General features: G+C 42.5%; 1 long non-coding RNA gene across 1 annotated transcript; it reads left to right on the top strand.

Moving 5' to 3' along the window:
- Nucleotides 1-74: 74 nt before the first annotated feature.
- LOC131903295 (uncharacterized) lies at nucleotides 75-6,236 on the top strand. Its single transcript, XR_009377491.1, has 2 exons — nucleotides 75-435; nucleotides 5,721-6,236. It is a non-coding gene; the product is annotated as an uncharacterized LOC131903295 (long non-coding RNA).
- The last annotated feature ends 13,877 nt before the right edge of the window (nucleotides 6,237-20,113 follow it).

Genomic DNA, 20,113 nt, shown 5'->3' with positions numbered 1-20,113 from the left:
CCCATCCTAGGCATCTAAGAGCTCCCGAGCTTCCAGTACCTTGTGTGCATGTATTCTAAAGCCAGTTGTGCAGCAGTCCGCTGGCTCAAACGCCATTACAAGATGGCGCTGGTTTCCTGTTTATCCCGAATGCTAACGTGTCGCTCTCCCGCCCGATAGTACTGACCAATCAGCTTACCGCCCAAGCTCCGCCCCCAGAACCTGCATATAAGCCAGCTTGCCCCGGCGCCCGGGGCCCTCCTCCCGTACCAGCTCTCCCGAGAAGCCATAACCGAGCAGCGTTCAATAAAACCGTGATAGAGGAAGAATCTTGGAGTCGTGTCTTGCTTCCCCGCTGGTCGGGGCGCGCCGCAACTGGTGCCGAAACCCGGGAAACTTCGGACCTTGCGAACGACTCGGAGGAGGGCCGAAGATTCAGAACCTCACACGGGAACGGTGAGTACTCATAAGGTATGACTGACGCCTATGACACCAATCTTGCCTTTTTGCTGGACTTTTTCCCGTTGATAATTTTTGTGTGGGTTATCTTGGTGATTGGGTGCTGCTTTTGGCTGCGCTGCCACCGCGCGGAGGAAACTTGTTTGTGTTGCTGTGAGCGAAACGAAAGTAAAGTTTGTGTTGCTGCGAGCGAAACGAAAGTAAAGCTCCTTAGTGGGGACTGCCGGAGATAAGATAGTCTTTCGTTAGCTCGTTGTTTTCTTTGAGTAAACCCGGTGTAGATAAATCAGTTTCAAAGATGGGGAACTTTGACTCACATATTGAGTTTTTTGTCAAACCTGTGAAGGAATTACTGGGTGCAAGGGATATTAATGTTTCCTCCGGTTCTATAAAAAGGGCGCTTAAAGAGATAGATCAACATGCGCCATGGTTCGCGGTATCCGGTGATCTCACGATGAGTTCCTGGGAAAAGCTAGGAAAAGATTTAGAAAAACACAAACAAGATCTAGGAAGAGCCACCTTGCCTTTTTGGAGATTGGTGAAATCTTGTCTGGATGAGGAAAAGGCACAGGAAGCAGTAGCAAAGGGGAGAAAGGCTATGGCAGAATGGCAGGATAGTCAGTCCGAAACCGGTAAGGAAACAGAAGCTAGCAAAGAAAATTCTAAACATAAAGAAAATAAAAGAGAAAAGAAAAAACAAAAATTACAACATACAGAAAGGGAACCTTCAGCACCAGCGTACCTATGGTCGGAGCTGGCCGCTATTAATTTGTCTGATTCTGACTCAGAGTTAGATACTGAGGATGAGATAGACCTAGAAAGGGAGGCTGCGGGGTATGAGCGTGAAGGCTATGGCCCAGGGCCCGGAGCCGAGCTATCACGACCACCGCCCTTCGCTCCTAACTCACAAGTGAGTACAGGAAGCTGCGCAGGAAGTCATCGCATTCCTCCCAAAACCTGGACTAAACTAGCAAATGCTTTCCCGGTGTTCGAAGACCCAAACACACAGGTCAGGTCTCATGAGCCTGTATCTTACAAGATGTTAAAAGATCTAGTACAAGCAGTTCAGACCTATGGCCCAACTGCCCATTATCCTCTGTCTATTTTAGACAGAATAGCTAAGGATGTTTTGACTCCGGCAGACTATCAGGAAGTTGGAAGGGCAGCTTTACCCCCTGGTACTTATCTAGAATGGAGGTCTCTGGTCACAGACCATGCCCAAATTCAGGCCCGGCGTAATGCACAAAATGGCCAGCCAGCCTGGACGGCGGATATGTTGTTGGGTCAAGGACAATGGGTAAATAACCAGATAAACTTCCCCATTGAAATTTACAATCAAGTGAAAGAGATACACGTATCCGCCTGGAAAAAACTGGTCAGAAAAGGAGAAGTGAGTGGAAACCTTACTAAGATCATTCAAGGACCAAATGAGCCTTTTGCTGATTTCGTAGCCCGGATGCTTGATGCTGCGGGAAAAATTTTTGGGGATATGGAAACAGCTCTCCCCTTAACGCAGCAACTTATTTATGAACAATGTACAAAGGAGTGCAGACGGGCTATCACGCCCTGGAAACAGAAGGGGCTTGAGGCTTGGTTGAAAGCATGTAGGGAGATAGGGGGCCCTCTCACCAATGCTGGCCTCGCTGCAGCAGTTATGACAGCTGTCAACCGAGGAAGTGGCTCTAAAGGAAAATGTTATAATTGCGGAAAGCCAGGACATCTAAAGAAAGAGTGTCGGTCTCCTTCAGGAGGAAACCAACAGAGGATGCCAGGCACCTGTCCCCGATGCAAAAAGGGAAAACATTGGGCAAATGAATGTAGATCAGTGAAAGATGTTAATGGGCAGCCCCTCCAGCCGATGTTCCCTGCGGTCTCAAAAAACGGATCACGGGGCCCGCGACCCCGGGGCCCGAAAGTGTTCGGGGCTATTCAGAACGAGGCATCGGGGGAATTCCCCCCGCCTCCCTCCAATCAGGGCAAAGAGCCACGTCAGCAGCCGCAGGGTTGGACTTGTGTGCCGCCTCCTCAATGGTACTGACTCCTTTTATGGGGGTGCAGGCCATTGATACTGATCTTATGAATCCATTAAATAAAAATGAGGTGGGCCTTATAATTGGGAGATCAGGTAGTTCCATTAGAGGATTGATGGTTTTGCCAGGTGTTATTGACCCTGATTACCAGGGGAAAATCAAGATTATGTGCTGGTCTCCCAAGGGATTGTTTTCAATTGCTCCAGGAGACCGCATAGCTCAGATGTTGGTTCTCCCCTCTCATCATTCTAGATTTCCAGCTTCTGATAGGGAACGAGGCCTTAATGGGTTTGGATCTACAGGGAAAAATGCCTTCATGCTTGCCATGGGTTTGGATCAGAGACCTACGTTAGAATTAATAATAGAGGGAAGGCGATTCCTTGGATTATTGGATACAGGAGCTGACCGGAGTGTCATAAGACAGGAAGAGTGGCCCTCAAAGTGGCCACTTACTATCGCCTCCCAGTCCCTTCAAGGCTTAGGATACCAAGAAACACCTAGCATGAGCGCTAAGGAGCTTACTTGGCGCTCAGAAGAACAAGAAGGAAAGTTCCAACCTTTCGTTGTATCACTCCCCGTTAATCTATGGGGACGGGATGTGCAACAACAGATGCATTTGCAGCTTACCAATGAGTATTCCCCTGCATCACAAGCTATCATGAGGAAACAGGGATATTTTCCAGGAAAGGGGTTGGGAAGGAACCTTCAGGGAAGAAGTAGTCCAGTTCAGCCGTCATCCCATAGGTATAGAGAAGGGTTGGGTTTTTCATAGGGGCCTCTGAGGATAAGCAACCATTAAAGATACCCTGGCAAGTTGATACACCCGTTTGGACACCTCAGTGGCCCTTGTCAAAAGAGAAGCTCCAAGCGGCAAAACAATTAGTTGCAGAGCAGCTTCAGTTACATCATATTGAGCCTTCCACGTCACCGTGGAATTCTCCCATCTTTATTATTAAAAAGAAATCAGGAAAATGGAGATTGTTACATGATCTACGCTCCATAAATGCACAGATGGTTATTATGGGACCCGTACAACGAGGTCTCCCTATGCTTACAGCATTACCAAAAGGATGGCCTGTGATAACAATAGACATAAAGGATTGCTTTTTTTCTATTCCCATTCATGAAGAGGATAGACCTAGATTTGCTTTTACAGTTCCAGCCGTTAATCATGAAGCTCCTGATGAACGCTTTCAATGGCGAGTTTTACCACAAGGCATGGCTAATAGCCCGACTATGTGCCAACTTTATGTTGGCCGCGCCATTGACCCTATTCGAAGTCAGTTTCCCAATTTGAAAATTATACACTATATGGATGATCTTCTTATAACTGGAGAAAAGGTTAAGCAAGTCGAAGAATGCTTGCAAAGCCTTTTGAAAGCTTTAGCAAATGCAGAGCTTTATATTAGCCCTGAGAAGTTACAAAAGGGCATACTTGTTGATTTTCTTGGTACCCGTATTTCCCCAGATGAGATTATGCCCCAGAATATTACCTTACAAACTTCATGCCTTCATACATTGAATGATTTTCAAAAATTTTTAGGAAATGTTAATTGGCTAATGGGATATTTGAAAATTCCAAAAGGAGACCTTATGCCCCTATATAAGATATTGGAAGGTAATCCTGATTTGACCTCTCCCCGACAATTGACATTGGAAGCTCAAAATTCTATCCAAAAGATACAAGAAGCGTTAAAAACAGCTCAATTAAAGAGATTAGACTATACACAGTCATTCCAGTTAGTAATCCTCCCCACAAAGGTTGTCCCTCTAGGAGTGGTTTGGCAGAATGGACCTCTTTGGTGGCTGCATGGACAAGGATTGGGATCTAAAAATGTCCACTATTATCCCGATTTAGTGGCAAGGCAGGCGTTAAATGGTCTAAAGTGGTGCCTTGAGTTTTTCGGCGAGCCACCAGCAACATTGATAGTGCCCTACACCAAAGAACAAATTGAGATTTTAACAGGTGCGACCTCATGGTGGGCTATTCTTGTGGTTAGTTTTGCAGGATATATTGATAACCATTACCCTAAACATCCTCTGTTAACATTTGCCTCGGAGGATACTGTTTATTTTCCTCGAATCACATCTCAAAATCCCATCATGAATGCCCCTGTAATTTATACTGATGGCTCAAAGACCGGCAAGGGTGCCATGTCCATCGATGGTCAGACCTACAGTTTCCAGTTTCCTACCACCTCCCCTCAGGTAGCAGAATGTCTTATTATACAAAAGGTTTTTGAGAAATATTCTAATATTTCTTTTAATTTGGTCTCTGATTCCCTATATGTTGTCAATTTACTTAAAAATTTGGAAATTGCTGCCTATATACAACCTTCTAGTATGGTGGCGCCGGTATTAAGACAGATTCAAGCCTTGATGTTACTTCGCTCTCAACCTTTTTATGTGACTCATATTCGAGCACATAGCGGGCTTCCAGGGCCAATGTCAGCCGGGAATACGTTGGCAGATGAGGCCACCCGCATAGCCATAGCTGCTTGGATTATGAGTACACCTTGTGAACAGGCACAAAAGTTCCATGATAATTTTCATGTATCTGCTAACACCTTGCGCCTGAAGTTCAATATCTCCAGGGAACAAGCTCGTAAGATTGTCAAAAAATGCCAACAATGTGTTGCCTTTCACCATCCACCGCATATAGGAGTTCTCCCCAAAGGGCTGAAACCCCTAGCCTCGTGGCAAATGGATGTTACCCACATCTCAGAGTTTGGGAAACAAAAATATGTTCACGTTTCAGTGGATACCTTTTCTGGCATTATTTTTGCCACTGCCATGACTGGTGAAACGACACGCCATGTCATTGCCCATTGTCTAGCTGCATGGGCCAGCTGGGGTAAGCCTTTGTTCTTGAGAACGGATAATGGTCCGGCTTACACTTCTTCCTCATTCCATTCCTTTTGTGCAACAATGGATGTTCAACACTCCACTGGCCTCCCTTATAATCCACAGGGACAAGGCATAGTGGAACGTGCAAATCGTACTATTAAAGAACTGCTTCAAAAACAAAAGGGGGGAATAGGGCGCACCCCTGGCGAGCGCCTCTCCTTGGCTCTTTTCACTCTTAATTTTTTAACTTTGGATGAAGCATCTAAGACCTCTGCTGATCGCCATGTGGGCGCAACACCAGTCCTTCGGGAGATGGTGTTATGAAAGGATGTGCTAACAAATAAATGGATGGGCCCTGACCCCGTATTACGTAGGTCAAGGGGATCTCTTTGTGTTTTCCCACAGAATGCAAGAGACCCGATTTGGGTGCCGACAAGACTAACACGAGGGGTACAACAACATGAGGAAGATGGAGAAGATGATGCTGACCTTCCTGACGATCAGCCTCTCCCTGAATCTGGCCTGGACTCAGGATGACATATTCTGGGCTTTCCTTCGAGCCTGGCCTGTGCCCGCTCCTGTGTTTTTAACGGATACTCTCTTTCCACAATTTCATTCCACCATCTGCAGGCTGGAGGATGAAGTTTGTTATCCTACCACCTATCAAACTTCAAGCTATAATAGCACTGATTTTATTTTCCAGTTCAAAAACAGTGCTTAAACAGTAAACCTTTTAAACCAGCCAAGAATAAGTTAGGATCCCTGTTTCAGGCATATAACAACAAAAGTCTGGCAGGGTACCCCTGGGATATGAGAGAGAATTTGAAATGTTACAATTGAATTTCACCGCCTCTATTGCTGCCCTAAATCAGACGCGTGCTCATTTGACCACCTTGGGAGAATTTACTGATTTTTTGGTCACAGCTGCATCTTATGTGAAGGAATGGGCTGGGGTGTGGGCGATGGGAACAGTGGGCTTGATTGGTCTAGTCATACTGGGTTGGATCCTCTGTAGGTTGATAAAGCGCAATCGTACAGAGCGTACACTTATGCTATGGCCGCCCTGGATGCTGGCGGTTCCCCAAGTATCTGGTTGGCCCAGCTGAGGGAACTGTAGGCTGTCCTTGCACTCGGAGGGCTCTGCCCATTGCACCCGATTAGGAAGCCTATGATACTGCTCCTGCACACGGAGAGCTATGCTCATTGCACCCGTTTTGAGAGTATCATTGTTCCTCCTACTCAGCACTCGCCCATCGAGCAGGAAGCTCATCATGAGGAGACTCCTAGCTCTGGGTTGCCAAAAACAAAAAGGGGGAACTGCAGCAGTCCGCTGGCTCAAACGCCATTACAAGATGGCGCTGGTTTCCTGTTTATCCCGAATGCTAACGTGTCGCTCTCCCGCCCGATAGTACTGACCAATCAGCTTACCGCCCAAGCTCCGCCCCCAGAACCTGCATATAAGCCAGCTTGCCCCGGCGCCCGGGGCCCTCCTCCCGTACCAGCTCTCCCGAGAAGCCATAACCGAGCAGCGTTCAATAAAACCGTGATAGAGGAAGAATCTTGGAGTCGTGTCTTGCTTCCCCGCTGGTCGGGGCGCGCCGCACAGTTGATGCATACATTCTACCTAGCCTACTCCTAGCAGGAGTTTTCTACCTGCAATTCCGAAACCCAGGGTTTTGAAAGTCACATCTGGCTGCCTGCTGAGTGGTGCACTCCCCATCAACTATTTTCCCTTTGCATGTTCTCTGTGACCTGCAGCTGCTGCCAGAAACATGCACAGTAGGTGGGTTGAGCAGTGGATTCTGAGAAAGGTAGCTCCATGCTTCCAGCCTCAGATCCGCCTGGCTGGAGCTCCCAGCTTCTGCATGTGGCATCCTTCCCAGATGACTCATCCATTCAGCTCTTAGCTGTCTCTCCCCTCTCATTCTCTCTCTCTCTAACCAAATCTGTTCAGTATATTGTTTAACTTTTGCTCAGAACTCGTAGTTCAGCCAACCTCACCAAGTTAGAGTGCCAAATCAGAGTAGCATTCCAGGACCTGCTTTGACTCTACACTTGTGACATCTGCTAGCCAAACATCATCAGTACATCCTAAAATCACCAGGCAAAACAGCCATCCATATCTCCCTAATTAATTAAGAGCCTAGGACACATAGGACACCAAGGATGATCTCCTGAGGATTTTATCTGAGGTAAATTACTTGATAACTTCATACTTTATAAATAAATATATTTTTTTACAGTGTGTAAACTTCTTCTGTATCAATGGCAGATAATATGACCATTCAGGAATTTTAAAATCTTTTGGTTTCTGCTATGGATGGAATCTTAGGTGAGACAGACAAACTACCTGGGACATATTCATGTTTAGCTATATTTACTGTTACCCTGGCAATTCATACCATATCTTTTAAAAAATGATTTCATAACAGTGTCAAGAATGAGAAAGTTATTGAAATGATGCAGACTTTGCAAAGTGGTAATGTGAAATCAGCCCAAAAGGTTCATTCCATTAAAAATGATAATGATAAATTGCCAGATAAAATTCATTCCATGGAACATGGAAATGAAAAATTTGCTGATAGAACCATGCGTTTGGAAGGCAATTTGCATGCCATACAGATAATCTCTAAGGATGGATAAAATGAAATCTTTAGAATCATATGTGAGTGATGATAAAAAGGAAGTGATTGATCTAATGAAATTGTTGGAATAATTTACTGTTCAGGAGGTTTAGACCCTACAAAAAGCAGTGTCAAATTGATTTCAAGCCTTAGTAGATTGTGAGATGACTCATCCCTAATGGGCTTGAGGGCCAGATGGCCCAAACAAGTAAAAAAGATACTTTCTGAGAGCCAGGCTGGGTCTGCCTGAAGGTCTTAGCAACAGCAGCTGAAACATGATCTGGAGATGACCTGGACCAATGAGAAACAGCCATGTCACACCAGCAGATGCATATTCATCAGACCTCCCCCGAGGGTGGGGTGGAGGGTATATAAGGCTCGCCTCTTCCTGAATAAACTGAACTTGTTGTTTCCGCATTCCCTGGAGTCTGTGTGATTTGACTCTGTGCCTACTTGGCCCCCGCCCCCAAAGGGAACAACAGCAAGGACCCTGCTACAGTAGATGTTGTTAAAATTGATAAAAAAGAGTATTAAGGCACAGATGAAAAAGGTTAAAAGGGAATGATCCTATCCAGTACCTTACAGAGTCAGAGATGACTTGCCTAAAGTTGTGAATTCACCTGCTGTTACTGTTTGTGAAAAGCCAGCAAATGTCAATTATCCTGAAGGATATGCAGTTTGTGAATGGGAGTCTATACATATGAGAGATTTAGAAGACATTAAGGAAGCAATAGCTACCTATGGTATGCATTCACCATATGTGAGACAGATGTTAAATGTCCTCAAGAAATAAAATAATTCCAAACAACTGGAATCAATTAATTTCAACAGTATTAGATTATAGTCATCAGTTTTTAATGGAATAAACCTTTTGGGCTGATTTCTCATTACCACTTTGCAAAGTCTGCATCATTTCAATAACTTTCTCATTCTTGGCACTGTTATGAAACCATTTTATAAAAGATATGATATGACTTGCCAGAGTAACAGTAAATATAGCTAAACATGAATATGTCCCAGGTAGTTAGAGAAAAAGCTAAGGCCCTTGAACAGCAGAGTAAGATTAAAGGTTTTGGGGTATAAATAAACAAGCTACCTTCGATGAGCATAACTTGTCCATATGCTGTATGGCAGCCTTAAATTCATGGAATAAGGTTCCAGAACCAGGAAAAACAACTGAGTTATATACTAAGGTCATACGTGGCTCAAAGCACTCTTTACTGACTTTTTGCATAGATTGACTAGAGCTGTAAACAGCAGTATCAGATCAAGAAGTTAAATGAGTACCAATCCAATCTTTGGCTTTTGAAAATGCTAATTTAGAGTGCAAAAAGATAATTGCACCTTTAGTGGTCAGATTAGCACACATAGAAGAATGGATCCAACCCACAATCAATATTGAGTCTCTTAAGTATAGTGATAAGGATAGGAGAGGTGATTTCCAAAGGCATAAAGAGATACCAAAGTGTCAATTTTTTTTTTTTTTTTGGTTTTTCGAGACAGGGTTTCTCTGTGTAGCTTTGCGCCTTTCCTGGATCTCCTCTGTAGACCAGGCTGGCCTCGAACTCACAGAGATCCGCCTGTCTCTGCCTCCCAAGTGCTGGGATTAAAGGCGTGCGCCACCACCGCCCGGCTAGTGTCAAATGTTTTAATTGTAGTAAACTGTAGATGAAATTCTAAACAGTCTTATTAAATAAGAAACACAGAACCAAATGAAGAGTGAAAAGCCCAAGAGATCAGAGCACAGAGAATAGCCTTTAGCTTACCACTCACTGCTGTCCTTCCCCTGAGAGAGAGACCTTCTCCTTTGTGACCTGTCTTTTTATTGCCTTTCTATTCTACCTTCTCATTGGCTCTAAACCCAACCACATGATTTCCTCGTCAGTGCCTGTGTATACAGATCTCCAACTCTCTATGGTTCGTACTGGGATGAAAGGTTAGGGTGACCTTTTGGCTGTGTCCTTGAACACACAGAGACACTGCCTGCCATGTGATCAGATTAAAGGCATGTGACATCACTGCCAGACTTCTGCTAAATGGCTTGCTTTTAGCTCTGATCCCCAGGCAACTTTATTTATTAACATAAAAATGAAATCACATTTCAGCACAAATAAAATATCACCATATTTCCCCCTTCTACTCTAATAAAAAGAAAAAAGGAAAAAAAGATGTAACTAATATAAGAAAAACTATATACAATAAATACAATAACTATATACAATATATACAAGCAATAAATACATAAACAATGTCTTTTTGATGCATTTGAAAAACTCAGAGAAAGTATTCATTATCTATACTGTTTTGGTAAGTCCAAAATGTACCTGATTCACTTTCTATCCTAACTTATATTACTAACAGAGTACTATTTTATAACGTCTTTCAAATTTATACACTTACATGTCTTTAGTGAGTTTCTTTTCTGAAATCCTTAACAAGGAAAACTATAACTATCTAATCTTCAACTAACTATAGCTATAACTAATCTTCAACTCTCTCAGAAACCCAAGAAGGAAATAATTGTTGTGGTAGTGCCCGCACTACCACTACCTGCTCACCATGTCCCAGCGAGGGGCTGTGGATTAAAAAATAGAGACAAGAAACAGATACCCCCACAATAGACTACTGGCAATGGTCGAGAGACAGCCCCAACTGACCTACTCTGGTGATAAGATGGCCAAACACCCTAATTGTTGTGCTAGAAACCCCATCCAATGACTGAGAGAAACGGATGCAGAGATCCACTGCCAGGCCCCAGGTGGAGATCCAGGAGTCCAATTGTCGAGAAAGAGGAGGGTTTGTATGAGCGAGAATTGTTGAGACCAAGGTTGGATAAAGCACAGGCACAAATAGGCAAATAAATGGAAACACATGAACTATGAACCAATAGCTGAGGAGCCCCCAACAGGATCAGGCCTTCTGGATAAGTGAGACAGTTGATTAGCTTGATCTGTTTGGGAGGCATCCAGGCAGTGGGACCAGGTACTGTACTCAGTGCATGAGTTGGCTGTTTGAATCCTGGGGCTTATACAGGGACACTTGGCTCAGCCTGGGAGGAGGGGACTGGACCTGCCTGGACTGAATCTACCAGGTTGAACTCAATCCTCAGGGGACTCTTTGCCCTGGAGGAGATGGGAACAGGGGGTGGGTTGGGGGGAAGGCGGGGGTGGGGTGGGAGAAAAAGGGAATCAGTGGCTGATATGTAAAATTAAATTAAATTATAAAATAAAATAAAAAAAGAAACAGCGGGTCATTTGCCCCAGCAGAATGCCGAATGCCATTTATTGAAGGAGGGAGGAAACCTTAAATACAGGCTTACAGCACAATGGAGGATCCCCAGAGGGCAGAAGTTTGCTACTGAATGTTCTACATTCTTGGATCTAAGCTGTTTACACCAAATGCAGGATATACAAACAAAGAACCTCGGGTAAGTCTTCAGGAAGAAGGAAACTGGCAGGGAATCAGCATACGGAGGACTTCTGGTCAAGGTTGGCAAGCAGGCAGCAGCTTACTCAAAATGGGAGGGCCAGGGCCCTAGAAATAATATTACCTAATAAAACAGGAAGTGCACGCAAGCGGCTTCCAAAAAAATTGTGAGTTGACAGAAACAACCAGCGGCCTGGACAGTCACTTGAAGTTTCTCCATAACATTGGGGCATCGTCTTCAGCCTATAGGCTTAGCGTATCTGACAGACTCATTTGTGAAGTAGAATGTACACAGGCCTACAGTTCAAACTCACATTTGGTGAGATTAGTCCGTGTACCAGAGACACCTGAATTCCACTAGTGTCCTATCATGATTCAGGATTTTAAATTATAGAAATTGTTGGTGTTTTTGGAATTCAGTTGTCCATTTTTCTTGACTTGTGGGTGGCTTCATCTCAGCATCCAATTCTTCTCCACATCCCATTCTTCTCAGCTTGTGGGTGGCTTCATCTCTTTTATTAAATGCCAGTCTACCATTGAGAGGATAGACTCTGTCAGTTTTGTTATTTTTTCAAGAATAACTGTTTCAGCTACTGTTTCACTGTACATCAGAAGTCATCAGTCTACTGCCTGTTCAGCTGGCTTCAAAGAAAGGGGCACTGTACCTTTTCTGGATTGCAAAGGCCACTTCAGGGATGGTGCCATATTGTCCTGGCCTCAGAAGATACCTGTTGTTAAAGCCACAACTACACTTGTCTTGGAAAGAGTCGGTAGTCCTTTGTTTTGTGTCCTGTCTATCCATTTTGTCCTGTTTGTCAGCAGTTGATTCAAGGATACTTTGTTGTCCAGTGGCTAACTTTTGCCACAATGAGAGTTAACTTCATATGCAGTTTCTTCAGTGCCCATATCTTCTCTGAAGTAGATTGGTGCTGCCAAGAGCCAACATGTCTCATAGTCATAAAAAAAAAAAGAAAAAATGTATAAGTTATTAAAACATTTTAAATGCCATATCCTGTAGATCTCTGAAGGGTTTGAAGATTACCTGTCTATCTAAAATATATCTGCTCAATCTTGGAAACATACCTAATAGGACTACAAGTTCGATTGTAATGTCTAACTACTAACTTTTGTTTCTTTATATACTAAAAATTGGTAATAATAAATTTCAAGGATCAGTAAATTGCATTACATTGTTAAATAAATGGTATAAGTACAATATCTTTTTTTTAAAAATTTTTATTTTGCAATACAATTCAGTTCTACATATCAGCCATGGATTCCCTTGTTCTCCCCCCTCCCGCCCCCCTCACATTCCCCCCCCCCCAGCCCGCCCCCCATTCCCATCTCCTCTAGGGCAAAGCCTTCCTCTCAGACTGAGATCAACCTGGTAGACTCAGTCCAGGTAGGTCCAGTCCCCTCCTCCCAGGCCGAGCCAAGCGACCCTGCACAGGCCCCAGGTTTCAAACAGCCAACTCATTCAATGAGCACAGGACTCGGTCCCACTGCCTGCATGCCTCCCAAACAGATCAAGCCAATCCACTGTCTCACCCATTCAGAGGGCCTGATCCAGTTGGTGACCCCTCAGCCATTGGTTCCTATTTCACGTGTTTCCCTTCGTTTGGCTATTTGTCCCTGTGCTTTATCCAACCTTGGTCTCAACAATTCTCGCTCATATAAACCCTCCTCATTCTCACTAATTGGACTCCCAGAGATCCACCCAGGGCCTAGCCACGTATCTCTGCATCCAGATCCCTCAGTAGTTGGATGAGGTTTCTAGCACGACAATTAGGGTATTTGGCCATCCCATTACCAGAGTAGGTCAGTTGGGGCTGTCTCTCGACCATTGCCAGCAGTCTGTTGTGGGGGTATCTTTGTGGATTTCTGTGGGCCTCTCTAGCACTTTGCTTCTTCCTATTCTCATGTGGTCTTCATTTACCATGGTCTCCTATTCCTTGTTCTCCCTCTCTGTTGTTGATCCAGCTGGGATCTCCTGCTCCCCCAAGCTCTCTTTCCCTCGACCCTCGCCCTTCACTACCCCCACTCATGTCCAGGCTGTTCATGTAGATCTCATTCCATTTCTCTGTCATTGGGTGATCCCTGTGTCTTTCTTGGGGTCCTGTTTTCCAGGTAGCCTCCCTGGTGATGTGAGTAGCAGTCCATCATCCTTGTTCCACATCTAGTATCCTGCTATGAGTGAGTACATACCATGTTTGTCTTTCTGAGTCTGGGTTACCTCACTCAGGATGATTTTTTCTAGATCCATCCATTTGTCTGCAAACCTCATGATGTCATTGTTTTTCTCTGCTGAGTAGTATTCCATTGTGTATATGTACGACATTTTGTTTATCCATTCTTCAGTTGAAGGGCATCTAGGTTGTTTCCATGTTCTGGCTATTACAAACAATGCTGATATGAACATAGCTGAACAAGTGCTCTTGTGGTGTGGTTGAGCATTCCTTGGGTATATGCCCAAGAGTGGTATAGCTGGATCTTGGGGGAGATGGATTCCCAATTTTCTAAGAAAGCACCATATTGATTTCCAAAGTGGTTGTACAAGCTTGCATTCCCACCAGCAGTGGAGGAGAGTTCCCCTAGCTCCACATCCTCTCCAGCATAAGGTGTCTTCAGTGTTTTTGATCTTAGCCATTCTGACAAGCATAAGGTGGTATCTCAGAGTTGTTTTGATTTGCATTTCCCTGATGATTAGGGATGCTGAGAAATTCCTTAAATGTCTTTCAGCCATTTGAGTTTCCTCTGTTGATAATTCTCTGTTTAGTTCTATAGCCCATTTCTTAATTGGACTGTTGGGCATTTTGATGTCTAATTTCTTGAGTTCCTTATATATTCTGGATATCAGTCCTCTGTCAGATGTGGGGTTGGTGAAGATCTTTTCCCATTCTGTAGGCAGTCGCGTTGCCTTGTTGACGGTATCCTTTGCTCTACAAAAGCTTCTCAGTTTCAAGAGGTCCCATTGATTGATTGTTTCTCTCAGTGTCTGTGCTACTGGTGTTCTATTTAGGAAGTGGTCTCCTATGCCAATGCGTTCAAGACTACTTCCTACTTTCTCTTCTAGCAGGTTCAGAGTAGCTGGATTTATGTTGAGGTCCTTGATCCACTTGGACTTAAATTTTGTGCATGGTGATAGATATGGATCTATTTGCAGCCTTCTACATGTTGACATCCAGTTTTGCCAGCACCATTTGTTGAAGATGCTTTCTTTTTTCCATTGTGCACTTTTGGCTTCTTTGTCAAAAATTATATGTTCATAGGTGTGCAGATTAATGTCAGGGTCTTCAATTCAATTCCATTGGTCCACATGTCGGTTTTTATGCCAGAACCAAGCTGTTTTTATTACTGTAGCTCTATAGTAGAGCTTGAAGTCAGGAATCGTGATGCCTCCATAGGTTGTGTTATTGTACAGGATTCTTTTGGCTATCCTGGGTTTTTTGTTTTTCCATATGAAGTTGAGTATTATTCTTTCCAGGTCTGTGAAGAATTGTGTTGGTATTTTGATGGGGATTGCATTGAATCTGTAGATTGCTTTTGGTAAGATTGCCATTTTTACTATGTTAGTCCTGGCTATCCATGAGCATGGGAGATCTTTCCATTTTCTGACATCTTCTTCAATTTCTTTTTTCAGGGACTTAAAGTTCTTGTCATATAGGTCCTTCACTTGCTTGGTTAGTGTCACCCCAAGGTATTTTATGTCATTTGTGGCTATAGTGAAGGGTGATGTACCTCTGATTTCCTTCTCCGCTTTTTTGTCCATTGTATATAGGAGGGCTACTGATTTTTTTGAGTTGATCTTGTATCCTGCTATGTTGCTGAAGGTGTTTATAAGCTGTATCAGTTCTTTGGTGGAATCTTTGGGGTTGCTCAAGTATACTATCATGTCATCTGCAAATAGGGAAAGCTTGACTTCTTCCTTTCCAATTTGTATCCCCTTAATCTCCTTATGTTGTCTTATTGCTCTGGCTAGAACTTCAAGTACTATATTGAATAAGTATGGGGAGAGCAGACAGCCTTGCCTCCTTCCTGATTTTAGTGGAATTGCTTTGAGTTTCTCTCCATTTAATTTGATGTTGGCTGTTGGCTTGCTGTAAATTGCCTTTATTATGTTTAGGTATGTTCCCTGTATTCCTGATCGCTCCAAGACCTTTATCATGAAGGGGTGTTGGATTTTGTCAAATGTCTTTTCAGCATCTAGTGAGATGATCATGTGGTTTTTTTCTTTGAGTTTGTTTATATGGTGTATCACATTGACAGACTTTCGTATGTTGAACCATCCTTGCATCCCTGGAATGAATCCTACTTGATCATGGTGGATAATTGTTTTGATGTGTTCTTGGAGTCTGTTTGCCAGTATTTTATTGAGTATTTTTGCATCAATGTTTATGAGGGAGATCGGTCTGTAGTTCTCTTTCTTTGTTGTATCCTTGTTTGGTTTAGGAATCAGGGTAATTGTAGCCACATAGAAGGAGTTTGGTAATGTTCCTTCTGTTTCTATTGTGTGGAACAATTTAGAGAGTATTGGTATTAACTCTTCTTTGAAGATCTGGTAGAATTCTGCACTGAAACCATCTGGTCCTGGGCTTTTTTTGGTTGGGAGACTTTTAATGACTGTTTCTATTTCGTTAGGGGTTATTGGACTATTTAAATAGTTTATCTGGTCTTGATTTAATTTAGGTATGTGGTACCTATCCAGAAAATTATCCATTTCTTTTAGGTTTTCCAGTTTTGTGGAATAGAGGTTTTTGAAGTATGACCTGATGATTCTCTGGATTTCCTCAATGTCTGTTGTTATGTCCCCCTTTTCATTTCTGATTTTCTTGATTTGGATGCTCTCTCTGTCTTTTGGTTAGTTTGGATAAAGGCTTGTCTATCTTGTTGATTTTCTCAAAGAACCAACTCTTTGTTTCATTAATTTTTTTGTATTTTTCTCTTTGTTTCTATTTTATTGATTTCAGCTCTCACTTTGATAATTTCCTGGCATCTATTTTTCCTGGGAGACTTTGCTTCTTCTTGTTCTAGAGCTTCCAGGTGTGCTGTTAAGTCACTAGTGTGAGATTTCTCCAACTTATTGATGTGGGCATTTAGTGCTATGAATTTCCCTCTTAGTACTGCTTTCATAGTGTCCCATAGGTTTGGATATGTGGTGTCTTCATTTTCGTTGATCTCTAGGAAGTCTTTAATTTCTTTCTTTATTTCTTCCTTAACCCATTGGTGATTCAGTTGGGTATTATTCAGTTTCCATGAGATTGTAGGTTTTCTGTAGTTTTTGTTGTTGTTGAAATCCAACTTTAGACCATGGTGGTCTGATAGAACACAGGAGATTATTCCAATTGTTTTGTATCTGTTTAGATTTGTTTTGTGGCCAAGTATGTGGTCGATTTTAGAGAAGGTTCCATGGGGTGCTGAGAAGAAGGTATATTCTTTTTTGTTAGGATGGAATGTTCTGTAGATATCGATTAAGTCCATTTGAGTCATGACATCAGTTAAGTCCTTTATTTCTCTGTTAAGTTTCAATTTGGGGGATCTGTCCAGTGGTGAAAGTGGGGTGTTGAGGTCTCCCATTATTAATGTGTGGGGTTTTATATGTGATTTAAGCTTTAATAATGTTTCTTTTACATATGTGGGTGCCCTTGTGTTTGGGGCATAAGTGTTCAGAATTGAGACTTCATCTTGGTGGATCTTTCCTGTGATGAGTATGTAATGCCCTTCTTGATCTCTTTTGATTGATTTTAGTTTGAAGTCTATTTTGCTAGATATCAGGATGGCTACACCCGCTTGTTTCTTAAGACGGTTTGATTGGAAAGTCTTTTCCCAGCCTTTTATTTTTAGGTAGTATCTATCTTTGAATTTGAGATATGTTTGTTGTATGCAGCAGAAAGATGGGTCCTGCTTTCGTATCCATTCTGTAAGCCTATGTCTTTTTATAGTGAATTAAGTCCATTGATATTTAGGGATATTAATGACCAGTGATTGTTCATTCCTGTTATTTTTTGGTGGTGATGTGTGTGTACTTCTCTTCGTTGGGGTTTACTGCTGTGGCTTTATCTATTGCTTGTGTTTTCGAGGGTGTATCTGACTTTCTTAGGTTGGAATTTTCCTTCTAGTGCTTTCTGTAGGGCTGGGTTTGTGGATAAATATTGTTTAAATCTGGCTTTGTCATAGAATGTCTTGTTCACTCCATCTATGATGATTGAAAGTTTTGCTGGGTATATTAGTCTAGGCTGACATCCATGGTCTCTTAGTGTCTGCATTACATCTGTCCAGGTCCTTCTGGCTTTCAAAGTCTCCACTGAGAAATCGGGTGTTATTCTGATAGGTTTGCCTTTATACGTCACTTGGCCTTTTTCCTTTGCTGCTCTTAATATTCTTTCTTTATTCTGTATGTTTAGTTGTTTAACTATTATGTTGCGAGGAGACTTTTTTTGGGGGTCTAGTCTGTTTGGTGTTCTATAGGCTTCTTGTATCTTCATAGGCATTTCCTTCTTTAAGTTGGGAAGGTTTTCTTCTATGATCTTGTTGAATATATTTTCTGTGCCCTTGAGTTGGTATTCTTCTCCTTCTTCTACCCCTATTATTCATAGGTTTGGTCTTTTCATGGTGTCCCAAATTTCTTGGACATTTTGGTTCATGACTTTGTTGGCTTTAGTGTTTTCTTTGACTGATGAATCTATTTCTTCTACTGTATCTTCAATGCTAGAGATCCTCTCTTCCATCTCTTGCATTCTGTTGATTATACTTGCATCTGAAGTTCCCAATTGTTTTCTCAGATTTTCTATTTCCAGTATTCTCTCTGTTTGTGTCTTCTTCATTTTTTCTATTTCCCTTTTCAGGTCCTGGACTGTTTCCTTCATTTGTTTCATTGATTTTTCTTGATTTTCTTTCAATATTTTATTGTTCTCTTCCAGGACTTTTTTGATTTCTTCTAATTTGTTTGCCCTTTCCTCTAGTTGTTTACAGCGTTCTTCACATTTTTTTGTCTTTTCCTCTACACAATCCTCTAGCTTCTTCATGATGTCATTCATAAGGCTATTTTCTTCTGCTTCTTCCAATTTCTGATGTTCAGGTCTAGGTGTTGGAGGAGGGCTAGGGCCTGGTGATGCTGTGTTGCTTATTCATTTTGTTGTATGTGTTTCTGCCTTGACGTCTGCCCATCTCCTTGTGGTTCATTCTTGGCCTTATCTGCACACTTGGTTCAGACAGAGCTGACAGATTCAGGAAGTCTCTCTCTCTTGTCCAGATGGGAGCTCTCTTGTCTAAATTGGAAGTCCAGGGCAGGATAGGAGCTGTGCTCCAGAAGGGAAGTCGCGGGGCAAGATGGGAGCTGGAGGCGGGCCTCTAAGTGTCAGGAAGAGGCTTGGGGCTCGGGCTGATGGGTGTGGTGGCAGGGCGTGGAGACTGCAGGGTCTGCCAGGGGTCTTGGAGAGGGGGATCCTTCCCAGTGGGGCTAGAAGGGAACCTGCCCGGTGGCCACAACCTGGGGCCACGTTGGGCAGGTCTTCCCCAGAGTGGATGGTGCTCAGGGATGAGGTCCGGAGCAAGCTAGGGGACTCACCTGTGCTCCAGAAGGGAAGTCCTGGGCAAGATGGGAGCTGGGGGCCGGCCTCTAAGTCTCAGGAAGAGGCTTGGGGTTCGGGCTGTGCTGCAGAAGGGAAGTCCAGGTCAAGATGGGAGCTGGGGGCTGGCCAAGTACAATATCTTGAACAAGATTAGAAATATATGTATAGCATTTTCTAACAATATCAATATCAATATCTATCTATCTATCTATCTATCTATCTATCTATCTATCTATCTATCTAATTTGTATACAATATACAAAAATCCAATCCAACCTAAAATATTTAAAACTAGTAATTGTCTTTTAAATGTAGATTCAATAATCTTTTTATCTATATTGTATCTATATCTTCTCTTTACTTTAAGAGTAGATTCAATAATCTACCCTCTATTCTATCAATTCTATATATCTTTTTTTTTAAAAAAGCACCTTAAATCTAATATTCTTTGCTAAGTCTTTTTCCTAACCCTTAACAACAACTTGTAACCAACCCTCCTAAACAATGAAAATTATCCCAGTCCCAAAACCCATTAAAAGACCAAAAACCACCTGCCCCATACCACCTCTTTGGGAATGTGGGTGTAGTGTTCTTGAAATTGCTTCCTGCTGGTTATGGGCAAAGGCATCTTTATTCTGAAAAGAAAAATTTTGGGGTTAATTGTCAAATTCTAGGAAAAGTAGCTATATCCTTTGTTGTCCAGTCTCGGCATAATGCCAAAGTTCAGGGCTTATCTTAAGTCCTTAATCAAGTAGTCTGTGGAACTGGATCATCTCAGCTAGCCATCTCAAAATTGTTCTGAGCAGTTTGTATTCCAAAGCTAATCTGTAGATGATTTCGTCAGCTTAGTGGTATTATTATTGTTCACATGCAGTTGTTGTTGTGGGGCCCCATCTTCTTCCTGGAGACTTCAAATTTGATGTTAGGCCTGGTCATGATTTCCTGCAGAAAACTGATAGATACTCGAACACAAAGACATCTATAGGCAGCTAATTGAAGCTTTTTTTTCTACAATTAGTTAGTACTCTATATGACCATTAATATCTTAACAAAGTTTTATATATATATATATATATATATATGTATGTATTAATCTTGTAAATTTTGATATAAAATCCCTACTTTAAGAAAAGTTTAAAGAATCAGAATAGAATAAAAAAATTGAGATTAGTAGTAATAG

The sequence above is a fragment of the Peromyscus eremicus genome, chromosome 2, assembly GCF_949786415.1.
Source record: "Peromyscus eremicus chromosome 2, PerEre_H2_v1, whole genome shotgun sequence".
NCBI lineage: Eukaryota > Metazoa > Chordata > Mammalia > Rodentia > Cricetidae > Peromyscus > Peromyscus eremicus.
Note: the sequence above shows the minus strand (reverse complement) of the source record. Positions and strands in the feature narration are given on the sequence as shown.